General features: G+C 52.1%; 1 protein-coding gene across 5 annotated transcripts in view; it reads left to right on the forward strand.

Annotated features, from left to right (window-relative positions):
* The window catches only part of PLXNA4 (plexin A4), a 684,657-nt gene that overhangs the window by 321,645 nt on the left and 349,076 nt on the right, over nt 1-13,936 (forward strand). The window lies entirely within an intron of this gene.

Raw genomic sequence — 13,936 nt, forward strand, 5'->3', positions numbered from 1 at the left:
AAGCTGGTTCAAGGCCAGGCAGAGGGAGGAACTGATACGTGTATTGCTACCCTTTTGGCTCCTTCTGCAAGCTACGAGCTGCTGCCCGTTGGAGGCAGAAGATTAGTTCCAGCCAGGAGCTGCACATCTGGGCTACGTCTACACTCCGGCCCTAGTTTGGGATACCGAAAGTATACCGAAATAGCTATTCCACATCTTTTGAGCGCGCCCGTTATTTTGAAATATAACGGGCTCACGATTCCGATGTCGCTGTAAACCTCGTTCCACGAGGGCTAAGGGACATTTTGGAATAGTGATTTATTTTGAAATTTGGCGCACATAAGCGATTCCGAAATTACCTCGATATAAGCTACGCCGTGTGCGCAAAGGGCGTAGCTGATTTCGAGATAAGGGTGCAGTGTGGACGCACCTCTGCATGGGTGAGCACCTCAAACTGAGGTGAGGATGAATTCTCTTGGGTGCCTGTGGCATTTCTGCTATGAGGCAAGCAATTGCCACCGGGAAGGACTGTGGGCTCCTAGGATGAGATGGGCTTTTGCGATGGCCGTCACTGCTGGTACAAAGTGCAGCGCAGGGCCCCTCTGATACAGCCCAGCCCTGGCGTGGGATAACTTGGTCTGTCGGAGATGGGAAGGAAGGAGCTGCAAAGGAGGGGTGGGTGAGATCTTTTCTGAGGGGGTGACAGATCTGCAGGTGCCGCTACCACTACTCAATCCCTCCCTCTGGCACAGTGATAGGGGAGTGGGCACAACACTCAGCTCCCTTCCCCCTGCCCCGAAAGGACAAGTATACTCTATCTCCAGCACTCGGCACCCTGTTCTCAGTCAGAGCTACAACATACCCAGCTGAGCGTGGGTGGGGAGAGGAAGGAGACGTGAGGGATTAGCCAGTGAAAATAGGGTTGCCAGGTGTCCGGTTTTTGCCTGGACAGTCCGGTAATTGCGTCTTCTGTCCGGTAAAGAAAAAAAGAAAATACCGGACATGTAAAATGCAGCAACTTTTTTTTCTTTTTTTTGCTTAACAAGTTTGGTCTCTGGGTTTTGTCTTTTGCTCAACAAGTTTGTCCCCCACCCCCCGTTTTTTTTTTTCTTGCTCAACCAATTTTTTCCCCCGCCATGTTTGGGATTTTTTGTGGCGGTATCTGGCAACCCTAAATGAAAAGGCTTGATCTACTGGAGAGAAAGTGTCCCGTTGGACTGGCTGACGGGAAAGGTGGATTGGCTCACGGCCGAGATGGCCCTCGCGGGGGATTGCCTGACAAGCACGGAGGCTTTCGGTGCGGGATCCGCGTCTCAGAGCTAAAGTGTGGGGTGGGGGGAAGCACACCTGCTCCACCATGTCAGCTCTGGATCAATTTCCTGGGCTGCTCTCGTGAAAGGGGAGAGAGGACAAATGTGGAGCGTTGTCCCCAGACAGCTCTTTCCTTTTATCTGCGGCAATATTGGAAGAGAAGCTGTGTTGGGGTAGGGGGGGAGCTGTGGATAAACGTAGATTATGAAGGTTATAAAGGCTTCCAGGGACGGGTTTTATGGGATATTAACTTCTTAATAGGTCACCTTGGTGTGGAGGAGCCCAGAGCGAAGAGCCTCTGCAATTGAATTACACTAACCTTTGCAGAGCATGACTCTGTCAATGGGGCAGGTGACTGGGGGCCCTAGAGATACGGAGCATCTCGTTGTATTGAACCTCCTGGCCTCAGCCACTGGGGAGAAGGCCGGCTGAGGGGTAAAGGACTATGTGATTACCTGGGAGTGACTAGCTTTCGGTGGCCGTGTCCTACCCCCCGTGCCAAGGCTTCAGGGCGATGGGGAAGCAGCCCCCAGAGCCTGCCACAGGAGTTCGGAAAGGAACCAAAGTCTGTCTGGGAATCTACTACATGGAAATAGAGTTTGAGAACCCAAATGCCTCAGGTAGCAGAGGACTGTTGCTTTGGTGGGGGCAGCTGGCGTCTGCTGTTACCTGCCAGGACCTGAGTCTGAGGGGCAGGGTTTCTTCCACAGTACGTACTGGCATCACTCATGACCACCTGCTGCTATGCGTGTGTGTGCATGTGTCTGTGTGCATGTAAACCCCAGTGGAAGTGTGTGTGTGTGTACGTAAATCCCAGTGGAAAAGTCTGCGTGCATATATAAATACCAGTGGAAGCGTGTGTCTCAACCCCAGGGGAAGTGTGTGTGTGTAAACCCCAGTGGAAAACTGTGTGTGTGTGTGTGTGTGTGTGTGTGTGTAAACTCCAGTGGATGTGTGTGCTCACTTGTGTGATTTTGGGTGCATACAGTAGGGGTGTATGTTCCTCCCTGCTTGCCCTTGTGCAATGTTCCTTTGCTCTCCTGTGGGAGTTTGACTGGGTCGCAATGATTTTGTGGATATATGTGTGCGTCCATCCTTGGGTATACATGTGCGTGCATCCCTGGGTAGCTCGTATGCCCAGTGCCAGTGTGTGTTTGGAGGACAGTGCCCTAAAGTGCATGTCCGGCTGTGCCCCAGCGGGTGTCTGTGTGTCTGTGTCAGGGCCTCCGTGTGGTTGTGTGTGCATCTGGGCTGAGGTGGGGGTGTGGGCGCCCCAGTGTGCGCACCATGTGTGTGCTGTGCCTGCGACGGCCAGAGGTCAGCCGACTTCCTGTCGAGTGACGCTGTCGGGGCGGAATGGCGGGCAGCTCCGAGCCCCTGCAGTTTGACTTCCGCTGGGTTGCCTCTTTGTCAAAGGGCCCTTTGTGATGCGGCTTGGCGCACCCCTGCGGGGCTTCCCAGCTCGCGGGGTTGCTGCATTCCAGGCATGGTGGCGGGAATGAGCTCATCTCCAGGAGGAATCGCTGGCCTCCAGCCCCATGAACAGGCGTTTATTAAGAAGGAGCTAGGCCGTGACCCTGGAGGCCACCGCCCTGTGTGGGAGGCGTAGCCCATGGAACAGGACAGCAGATACTCCCCACGGCAAGTACCCCTGGACAAAGCACTTTCCCAAACTTGCAGGTGGGCAGCACTGTGCTCTGCTTGGCCAGCAGCAGCTCAGACCAGACCTGCCCCATGACCCCGACCAAGATTCTTGCGTGTCCAGTTCTTTCCTGCTTGCAGTGACGCCGGCTCACAGAATGAATGTTATGTGACTTTTCCAGCGACAAACACAGCTCGGGTGGGGCCAAAAGCTTCCAACTGTGAAGCTTTTGGTGTTGGTAATCTTGGTCCATTGCTAATGAGAGGCACCTTTGCAGCGGGCCAGGCTGTTTTCCCTCTGCTGCTCGGTCTTGTATCAAAAACTCCTCCTCTGCCCCAGCCACGCATCAGTGTAAGAACTCAGTGGCCTGTCTGTCTCTAAGCGCTCCACGGCAGTTTTTTGTGCAGACGGTTACATAGGAGATGCGTACACACACCCACAGACGCACACTGCACTCTCTCACACTCTCTTGGGCTTTTCGGTGGTGCTGTCCCCTTAATCTGAACCAAAAATCACTCCGACTGAAAGCATCTGTTGGCTCGCTCTGTACAGAGAACCAGAACGGGAAGCAACAGTGTGATGAATGGCTTTAAACTTGCTGTCCCTCCCGAAAATGTTTGTTGCATGCTAATAAAATTCTGCCAGCCTGAGTGAGACCTAAGGACCTAGAAAGAGATCAGATTTGGAGCAATCAGTAACACGGCTAGGTAAAGCCCTGCAAGTGGATAGCTGCAAATGTGCAGAGTTCCAGATACAAAATCAGTCTGTGAATCTGCGTCTCTAAAAATGAGCCATCGACATCCACATCCACAGGTGCCGATGCCCACAGGTATAAAGTGGGTCCCCACAGATAAAATGTGGATCTCCACAGATTTGCAGGGCTCTACCGTAGGGATCCTGCTCATATGCACTTGAATGGCTGCCCTGTATTGGATGGAATCAGACCGGCTCAACCGTGTGTCATAGGCAAGGGTTAGTGGTTCCTGGAGAGTCTTCCACTCAAGTAGCGGGAGGCTGCGCTTTCTGGAGGAGGAGGAGCTGAGTTCAGTCATGCCTACGTTCAGAGAGGCCGGCAGCGTACAGCATACTGACAGCTGCGAAACTCCTGCGTGCTCACAGAGCTGTACACAACTAAATTAAGACTCCCTTTACCCTGTCAGTGGAATACTCCTTTGGGTTGTTCCACTGAAGAAGGGGACAACTCTTTTCGAACCAGCAAGCTCTACCAGTGGATCTTGGTGTTACTAGTTGGGGGGATTGAACTTGGCCCCTTTTAGCATGAGTCCTTGCTAGAGGAGTTAAGAATCCAGGATAGTAGCTTGGAGGCAGCTGCAAACTTTTAAAACCTCGTATGCAGCTTTGCAACTAGAGGGGGACAGTAGGGCTGTGTCTAGTCTGGCAAGTTTTTCTGCTTTTGCGGAAAAACTTGCCAGCTGTCTACATTGGCCGCTTGAATTTCCGCAAGAGCACTGACGATCTCATGTAAGAAATCAGTGCTTCTTGCGGAAATACTATGCTGCTCCCGTTCGGGCAAAAGTCCTTTTGCGCAAAAGCTTTTGCGCAAAAGGGCCAGTGTAGACAGCTCAGATTTGTTTTGTGCAAAAAAGCCCCGGTCACGAAAATGGCGATCGGGGCTTTTTTGTGCAAAAGCGCGTCTAGATTGGCACGGACGCTTTTCCACAAAATCTAGACGCTCTGTTCCGAAAATGCTTTTAATGGAAAACTTTTCCGTTAAAAGCATTTGCGGAAAATTGTGCCAGTCTAGACGTAGCCTAGGGGTATGTCTAGACTGCACCCCTCTGTCGACATTGCAAATGAAGCGGGGATTTACATATCCCGCGCTTAATTTGTATAAAAAAGGCTGCCATTTTTGCCGACTCAACTTTTGTCGGCAAAAAGTGGCAGTCTAGAGGGGGATCTGTGGCGAAAGAAAGCCTTTTTCGACAGATCCCTTCTGCCTCCTGATGTCCTGGTGCTGGGATGTCACGTTTTGCCCAGAAGTAGCATAGCGCTAGAGAGATGCAGAGGGCTGCTGTAGCACCTAGCAGTCCAATGTAAGTAAAGGACCAAGTGGCATTTCTCTTGATTCTTTGCCTTGCTCTGGCAGGGAAGTCATCTGCTCTGGGCCTTTTCCTGGACAGACTGACCCTCCCAGTCCCACAGCGCCAGATCAGCAGCTCTCTTCTGGGGGTGCAGCCAAGGATCTGGATCTAAATCTGCAGCCCATGATGTTTGAAAGGTCTCTACCTTTGGAAGAATGTAGGCTGGACTCTGCCATGAGTTTTGAGATGGCTGTTGAAGTTGATGGCAGCTTTTCACAGTGGCCTCACAGGCTTGGTCCCCGGGTTCTCCCAGTTCGGTTTCCATAGACAAAGGGCAAAACATGATCTTTCAGCCAAAAGTTACCCAAGAAAGAACAAACGTAAAGTGCAATATTTGTGACCTCTCTGCAACATGTGCCCAGTTCAGACTGGATGTTGTCCCTGCACACCAGGAGGAACAAAGAAATGCAAAAGGGGGAGCACGCAGGACAGCAGAGGACTCCCCCTTTCAGAGCTATGTACATCTTGTTCCCTTTGCAAAAACAGAGTGGCGCAATCCTATTCTCATGATAGCACCTGTAGACTACAAACTGGGCCTCAGCCTCATGGCTTAGGTATGTACCTGTTAATGACGCCCTGGCATGGCTTAGTGCTGAGCACTGATTGCTTGGCAGGCCATTACCTTGAAAAATGAGCCCTGCTGAGCTTGCCTTGTGTTGTTACAAACTAATGATTTGCATTGATTAGCACGTGGCTCGTGAGTGTCTAATTTATCCGTCAGCGGGCGCCAGGGGAGTGTGTGTAAACCACACTTTCAAAAATTATGTCATCTGTCAATTGGCTGGTGAACGGGAATGTCACACACACCTGACGCGGAGTCGCACACAAACAGGGAGACCAGGGAAAAGGTGTCCTGCTCCTCTCTCTGGCAGGCAGCATGGCTTGGGTGATAGGAGATCTGGGCTCTTTTCCCACTCATAATGGCTCCCTGTTGCGGTTACTGTCTGTGCTGTGGTAGAACCCTCAGTCCTGGACCAGGACTCCACTGCGCTAGGCGCTGTACAAACTAGAGATGTAAAATCCCATTTAATTCGTTAACTGGTTAATTGATTAAACAGGGGTGGGCGGGGGAGCTGGAGAGGCCCCCGCATCACAGGCAGGGGCTGCTCCAGTCCAGCTGCTTCCAGTCCGTGCTAGGCTGCTGGCTCCCACATGGGCCAGGAGAGTTTCCGTATGTCTGTATCTCTGCCGGTGGCTCTATTCATGCCAAGTTCTGGCTCTCTGCAGAGAGCTTCTCGAGCAGATACCGTGCACTAAACTCATCCTCATGCAACCCTGCCCCATGAAAGACAAGCATGAGGCTGCCATGTGAAGCCCCCCTCCCCCCTCCCCCCGCATGTCCTGCGGGAGCAATACAAACAGATGGTTTGTATTTCCTGATTCCACCTGGTTCTCCTAAGTGGCCTCTCCCTTGGCATGTGTGTCGCTTGGCTGGCACAGATTAGGTTCAGCCTCCAGGCGGGTCTCGCTTTGACCTAATTTTTCAGCCCGGCTGGCTGATTTACCCAGGAGGTCAGTGGGTGACTCCTTGCAAGGATTACAGTCCTGCCAGTTGTGGCGTGGTCTGTGCAGGCTGTTCGACCCCCACTGATTGCATGCGGCAGGATTAAAGGGGAAGGCGTGTTGTGGATATGGATTAGCCGGGAGAGTTTTAGGGAATCCTTTTCCTTGAAAACCGATATTTGGTGCATGGAAAATGCCCCAGGGGTCCCTCCTCACCCCCACCACCTTGCTCCAGTAATGCTGCTGTGAATTATTTTTTTAAATGACACAATCACATTGACCACAAAGGTGAGTCCTTGCAGGCTAAATGCACAAGCCAGGAGCCTTGCTTTCCACAGCTAAGGACTGTACAGTGAGTATCATCTAGGGACCTCTGGGGAAGGTGGGTTTGTCCCTCTCAAACATCGTCCGGGTGTGCACTGAGGGATCAGCAGCATGCCTGTGTGTGTTTGCAGGGGCATAGGAGGCTGTGGGAGCCTTTGCGGAAGTGGGGGTGTTCGTCAGTGGGGGAAAACGCTGTGAGGTCAATCCCACAGGAAGGTGAGGACGTAACAAGTTTGAAGGGAAGGTTTGGGATCAGTATTAGCTGGGGGCGTTGGTTAGGGGTTGGTTTTCTCTGTCTGGACAGTTTGCCTCACCCTTGGGGTGAGTGTCAGCGATCACTGAAACAAAAACGTCTGGAATAGCTTTGAAGCCTCTTGGCGTGGGAAGCAAAAAATGCCCAGCTTGTCCTACAACACCATAACAAGACCACATGCATAGGTGGATTGTCAGGGGAACCATGCACACCTGTCGAAAGACCCTCAGCTTGTCAGTCAGATCAACAGTGTCTCAAAATCTTATCGGGACAGAGCTAGCAAGGGCAGGTTGGCTTCATGGTTGAGGGGTAGAATAGAGACTTAGGAGATCAGGGTTCCATTCTTGACTCTTTCACTGAATTTTGGCAAGTCACTGAACCTCTCCGTGCCTCAGAGTCCCTATTTTGGAACAAGGGCTTACAGCACCCACCTGACTTGGAGACAAAGACTTGTCCCTTCGCTTAGCAGCAGCCAGAACGGACTTTCAGATCTGTGGATAAAAAGGCCCATAAAAGTGCAAAGTTTATTATAAATTGATTGGCTGTTAATGGGCATTAGACCAATTAGAGCAGATCATTTGGCCAGAGATCGTGCGCTGAGAGGGAGGGAAGATGAGGAAAAGATGGTGTGTCGCCAGCCCGCTCCCCCTTCGCCGAGATCAATGGAGCTACATCATGTAACCAAAATCAATGGAACAGCAGAAATAGATCATCATAATAACATCCTGCCATTAGATCATACGCCGTCTGCTGTCTCTCTGCCCCCGCCCCACAACAGGAATAGTAGCCAGCAGTGCTGGAGTCCGCGGGGAAACATTAGGTTCATAAAACAGGGAGGAACTGATATTGGAAAAGCAATAAGGTATCAGACAGGCCCCGGTGCAGCCGTAACGCTGGAGCCGGGCGCCACTCAGTGAAATCTGAATTAATGTGCTGGGCTCCGAAGCGAGGTGGGCCGTTTGAAAATGGAGCTTTCAACCCCTTCATCCCGTAGCATGAAATGATGATGTTTTAATACGAAATAGGGGGCGAAGGGGCGAATGGCATAGTGCTTCGAGCAGGAGCAGGTTGTTAGCTCTACTGGGCTCTGGCCAAGTGTTTCAACAGAGGCATGAGTGGCTCAGTTTTTGATAGGCCCAAGTTGGGACACCCACTGAAAAATGCGAGGCTCCCGAGATCCCCGTAGTCTTGGCTCCCGAGATCCCTGCAGTCTTGACTCCCGAGATCCCTGTAGTCTTGGCTCCCAAAATCCCTGTAGTCTTGGCTCCTGAGATCCCTTTAAGTCTTGGCTTCCGAGATCCCTGTAGTCTTGGCTCCCGAGATCCCTGTAGTCTTGGCTCCCGAGATCCCTGTAAGTCTTGACTCCCGAGATCCCTGTAAGTCTTGGCTCTTGAGATCCCTGTAAGTCTTGGCTCTTGAGATCCCTGTAGTCTTGGCTCCCGAGATCCCTGTAGTCTTGGCTCCCGAGATCCCTGTAAGTCTTGACTCCCGAGATCCCTGTAAGTCTTGGCTCCTGAGATCCCTGTAGTCTTGGCTCCCGAGATCCCTTTAAGTCTTGGCCTCTTGCCACAGGTTCTGCCTCTAGTTCCCCGAGTAACTTTGGATAAGTCGTGTGACCGCTGTCTGCCTCAGTTTCCCGCCATATGCAGGGGTGCTGTGAAACTTGACCCATTCGTGCCTAGTGTGCATTGAGCGACCTGTGTGTGAACAGTGCAGTGGAAGGGCTGGGGCCACCCTGAATGACTGGAGATCACATGCTGGGAGATGGCAGTCAAAGAAGGGTTGCTTTTTCCCACAGTGGTTTTAAGTTTCCCTTTTCAGCCGGGGAAGTTTTTCTTTTTCCCTCTGCAGCCCGGTGGAGGCTGCTTGCACTGATCCTGGTGACCTGCGGGCCTCCGGCTTTGAAATACAGCCCCATAATCCTCCTTCCAGTCACTTAGACAGCCCCCTGGGAATCTGGGCAATTTCATTAGTGCTACCTGAGTGGAAGCTGCTGGTATGCTGGCCTGGAAGCATTTGGCCTGCAGATGGATTTCCTTGCTGACATCACCCAGGGAGGGTTGAGCGGCATCTTCCTTAGAGGCAACTTTGCTGATCCCGCCAGGACTCTCTGCATTCCTCTGCCCCGATTGTTTTTTTAAAACGATTCTCATTCAAACAACATCTTCATTTGCTGCCTCTTCAGCCAGTGAAGGAACAACAGGATCACAGTCTTCCCGCCCGACGCCCTCTTCCCACAGTGTTCCCACAACATAAGAACTAGGGGCCACCAAATGAAATGAACAGGCAGCCAGTTTAAAACAAACACAAGTAATTTTTTCTTCACTCAGTGCACAGCCAACCTGTGGAACTCCTTGCCAGAAGATGCGGTGAAGGCTAGAATTTTGAACTTGAGAGTTCAAAAAAGAGCTAGATAGATTCATGGAGGTTAGGTTCATCAATGGCTATTAGCCAGGACGGGTAGAAATGGTATCCCTAGCCTCTGTTTCTCTGGAAGTTGGTGACAGGGGAAGGATCATGTGAGGATTACCTGTTGTGTTCCCTCCCTCTGGGGCATCTGATATTGGCCAGTCGGCAGACAGGATCCTGGGCTAGATGGACCTTTGGTCTGACCCAGTGAGGCCGTTCTGATGTTCTTATGTAGTAAAGTGCTCACTGAGGGTACGTCTACACTACAACGTTAATTCGAACTAACTTAGTTCGAATTAGTTAATTCGAACTAAGCTAATTCGAACTAACGCGTCTAGAACTAAAAACTAGTTCGAATTAGCATTTTGCTAATTCGAACTAGCAAGTCCACATTGAGTGAACCCTGAACAGGGCTTAAGGATGGCCGGAAGCAGTGCCGGCAGGGCATCAGAGGAGGACTTAGAGCGTGGAGATGCTGTCTCAGGCTAGCCGAGGGCTGCGCTTAAAGGGTCCCGACCCCCACCCCGGACAGACAGTTCTCAGGGGTGCCCCGCTTGCAAAGCAGTCCTGGCTTGGATTGCCCGGAGTGCCCACACTGGGCACATCACACCACTCGGCCATCAGACCGGCTGCACTTGCCGCAGGCTGCGATCTGGGGAGAGGGGGCAATCGGGGGGCTGCAGGAGAGCTTCCACCCCCAGAAGCCCGCAGAGCCAGCCCAGTCCTCCCCATCGGGGGCTCGTACCCCATTCCTCCCTCACCTCCTTCCACTTACCCTTCCCTAGCCCCCCTTCTTATTGATGTACAAAATAAAGATAACGTTTCTTCCAACATTGACTCTGTCTTTATTGAACAAAACTGGGGGAGACTGGGAAAAGGAGGTGGGAGAGGGGAAGAGAAAGGCTGGGAGAGGGGAGGGCAACTAACATGATCAGGGGTTGGGAACAGGTCCCAGATGAAGAGAGGCTACAGAGACTGGGACTGTTCAGCTTAGAAAAGAGGAGACGGAGGGGGGACAGGATAGAGGTCTCTAAAAGCAGGGGTTGGGTGGAGAGGGTGCATTCATAAAAGTTCTTCATGAGTTCCCATAAAGAAGGACTAGAGGACACCAAAGGAAAGGACTGGGTAGCAGGCTTGAAACTAGTAAGAGAAAGTTGTTGTTGTTGTTGACAAAGCAAATAGTTAACCTGTGGAACTCCTTGCTGCAGGAGGCTGTGAAGGCTACAACTAGAACAGAGTTTAAAGGGAAGTGAGATCAAGTCATGGAGGTTGGGTCCATGGAGTAGTCTTAGCCAGGAGGTAGGAGTGGTGTCCCTGCCCAAAGTTTGTGGAAGGCTGGAGAGGGATGGCACGAGACAAATGGCTTGGTCACTGTCTTCGGTCCATCCCCTCCAGGGTCCCTAGGGTTGGCCGCTGTCGGCAGACAGGCTACTGGGCTAGATGGACCTTTGGTTTGACCCAGGACGGCCATTGTAAGCTCAGGGCTCAGGGTCGGGGGTCTCAGTGGACCCCCTTGATTTTCATGCACACCTGCTCCTGGGTGGCCAGGCTGGCAGCTCTCCTGCCCTAGACAGCCACTTTCCTGTGCCTAGTGCGGAGATCGTGGACGAGGTCCACGATGTCCGCACTAGCCCAGGAAGGTGCCCGTCTCTTGCGGTCCAGGGCAAGCTCCCGGGAGCCGCCAGCCTGGTCCCGGGAAGAGGGGGTGGGCTGGGGGACATCGGGTGGGTGGCTCTGTGCCGTGCCAGGTGCAGGGTCTGCTGGCTGGGTGCTGGCAGGCTTGCACCTGGCACGGGCCCCGTAACCAGCCTGTGCCCCTTTAAGGGGTCCGGGGCCGGGAGGGGGGCATAGAGTTTCCCTGGTGTTGGCCAGAGTGGCCACCAGGGAAAGCTGGGGAGGGCTAGCCTCCCACTAGTTCGAACTAAAGGGCTACACACCCCTTAATTCGAACTAGTAAGTTCGAACTAGGCTTAATCCTCGTAAAATGAGGTTTTCCTAGTTCGAACTAAGCGCTCCGCTAGTTTGATTCAAATTCGAACTAGCGGAGTGCTAGTGTAGCGGCTATGAATGTTAGTTCGAACTAACGTCCGTTAGTTCGAACTAACATTGTAGTGTAGACATACCCTAAGGGGTTAACTGGGTCACTTGGTGTATTATGTGAATGCTCCACTCCCCACTTACGTCTTGATCCGTGTGTGTTTCCTTTCACACTGGTTGTGTTTATAAAGCAGCACGCTGCCATCCTGCAGCCCTGTAAGTAAACTTGTGGAGCAGGGTGGAGTTCCAAGTGAGGATTTAAAGAACGAATGCATGACATTATGCAGGGAAACTGGCTGTGATGTCCCAAGCATGGGGAGAGGCCTTTTGGGGAAAAAGAAGCAGGCAGAATGGATGGATCAAGTGACAAGGAGGCTGTTTTTCTGCGAACAGCCATCCCCTTCCCACTTCCTCTCTGTCCTGAAAAAATGGTGCATCCTAGTGCACAGAGAACTCCAGAGACCTGGGTTGTACTCCCAGCTCTGTCACTGGCCTGCAGTGTGGCTTTGAGCAAGTCAGATCCTTGCTCTGTGGCTCAGTTTCCCTGTCTGTAAAATGGGGGTATGTCACTGCTCTCCTTGGTAACGCTTTTTGAGATCTGTGGCTGGAAAATGCTAAGTAAGGACGTGGTGTTGTAGCCGATCCAGTAGCAAAAGGCTGTTATCACAGTGCACGATGCAGCTGTTTGCGTCTGAGCTTAAAAAGGTCGTCTTTTCACTACTGGTGTGGCGTGTTTTATGAGCCTCACAGGGAGTGTTCTGTGAGTTACACCCATTTCTTCCTTGTCAACTCACCTCATATCCCCTGCTCCCCCAGTAATGTTGTCTAAGTCAGGGAGACCAGCTCCCTGGCACCGGTCACCCATTCATCCCAGTGAAGCATCTTCCAGCCACGGCCCCCCCACCTACTGGAATCATTCAGATAAAGCTACTGAGTGGCAGCATCACAAAGGAAGCTCCTTCCTTCTTTGGGCCTCCGGAGCTCATGAGTGTCTCGCTCGAACTACCCCGGGACTAGCGGTGGTGGAGGCTGCATGCGAGTGTAGGGGAAGGAGGCTGCATCTTTAAAGATTAATAGCATTGTTTGCTCATTAAGGAGATCGTTTTGAGGCCCACGCTAGCCAGACTGCTCGAGTGCAAGCATCTGTTTGCTACTGGGAAAGGATATTTATTGTCTGCTCCTTCAATGGCTGCAAATAAATCGCCAGACCCGGCTAATGTTCAAACAAACAAACAAACAGATGCCAGGACAGGTCCCCTGACAGCCGACCTCAGTGAAGCATCATGCTGATGTTTTAATAGCAAACTGCCTCGCAGAATAAAACCCCAGGACTATAGTTGTCCAGGTAGCAGAATTAATGTCATGATGGCAGATTGGCTTAATGTGTGTGGGAGGGCCTGGTGTAACCTGTTGGGTGGGTGATTGTGTACGTGCTGGGTGTACACCGGCACTTTGTGTGTGTGTGTGTGTGTGTGTGTGTGTGTGTGTGTGCGCGTACTCCAGGTGTGGAAGTAGGGATTACTGCAGTGGTACTGGGGGTAGATAAGTTTGTGTATGTGTTGAGCATTTGTCTGTACAGTCGCTGGAGTTGGATGCATTGGTAACAGGGTTGTGTGTGTGTCCTAAATGTGATTGTAAACCCTGTGTAGAGGTGAGTGTAGTGGATGTGCATACTGATCACAGGTGGGAGTGCATGTGTAACCCACACACCTGCAGGGGGGGAGGGATTCACTGTCCCATCTAGTGACACTTAGACCATGTACCAAGAGAGGGCATGCTGGCTTTTAGCTCAAGCTGTAGAGGTCCCAGGTTCAATTCCGCCTGTTGGCATTACACATACACATGGACTGCCGGTGCGGGTGTACATGGGTGCGCACTTGTGGCAGGACTGTGCGTAGTGGTGGAAGGCGTGTGGCATCTGTTCAGTGTGGGGGTATTTGCTAGTGCAGGTGTGAGCGTGATTGAAGTGCATGTACCGGCACTGTGCGCCTGTCTGACTGTGCAAGGGGCTTGTGTATGCTCGGTGGCATGCGTGAGCCTCTCTGCAAGAGCGTCCCACTTTGGGTCAGCATTCATCACTCTCTGAAGCAGGTGCCTGTCTCTCTATGGGCACATCCTCAGTACCTGAACTAAATGAAGATGGCAACTGGGTTGTCCAGCCTTCACCCAGAGGGCTCTACCCCTACCATCTCGTTTAATGTGTGTGCGAAGGCCTGGTGTAACCCATGTGTGATTTCTCCTTCCTCCTTGTCAGCTGGTTCCCCAGCAGCCGCTCTGCCAGGCCAAAGCCCTGAGGAATCCTCCGGCAAATCCTCTTTAAGCCTAGGCACAGGGCTGAGCAGGGACCCCAGTGAGCGTCTGTGAGGGGTGGGGTGA

This window comes from Pelodiscus sinensis, chromosome 1, assembly GCF_049634645.1.
Source record: "Pelodiscus sinensis isolate JC-2024 chromosome 1, ASM4963464v1, whole genome shotgun sequence".
NCBI lineage: Eukaryota > Metazoa > Chordata > Testudines > Trionychidae > Pelodiscus > Pelodiscus sinensis.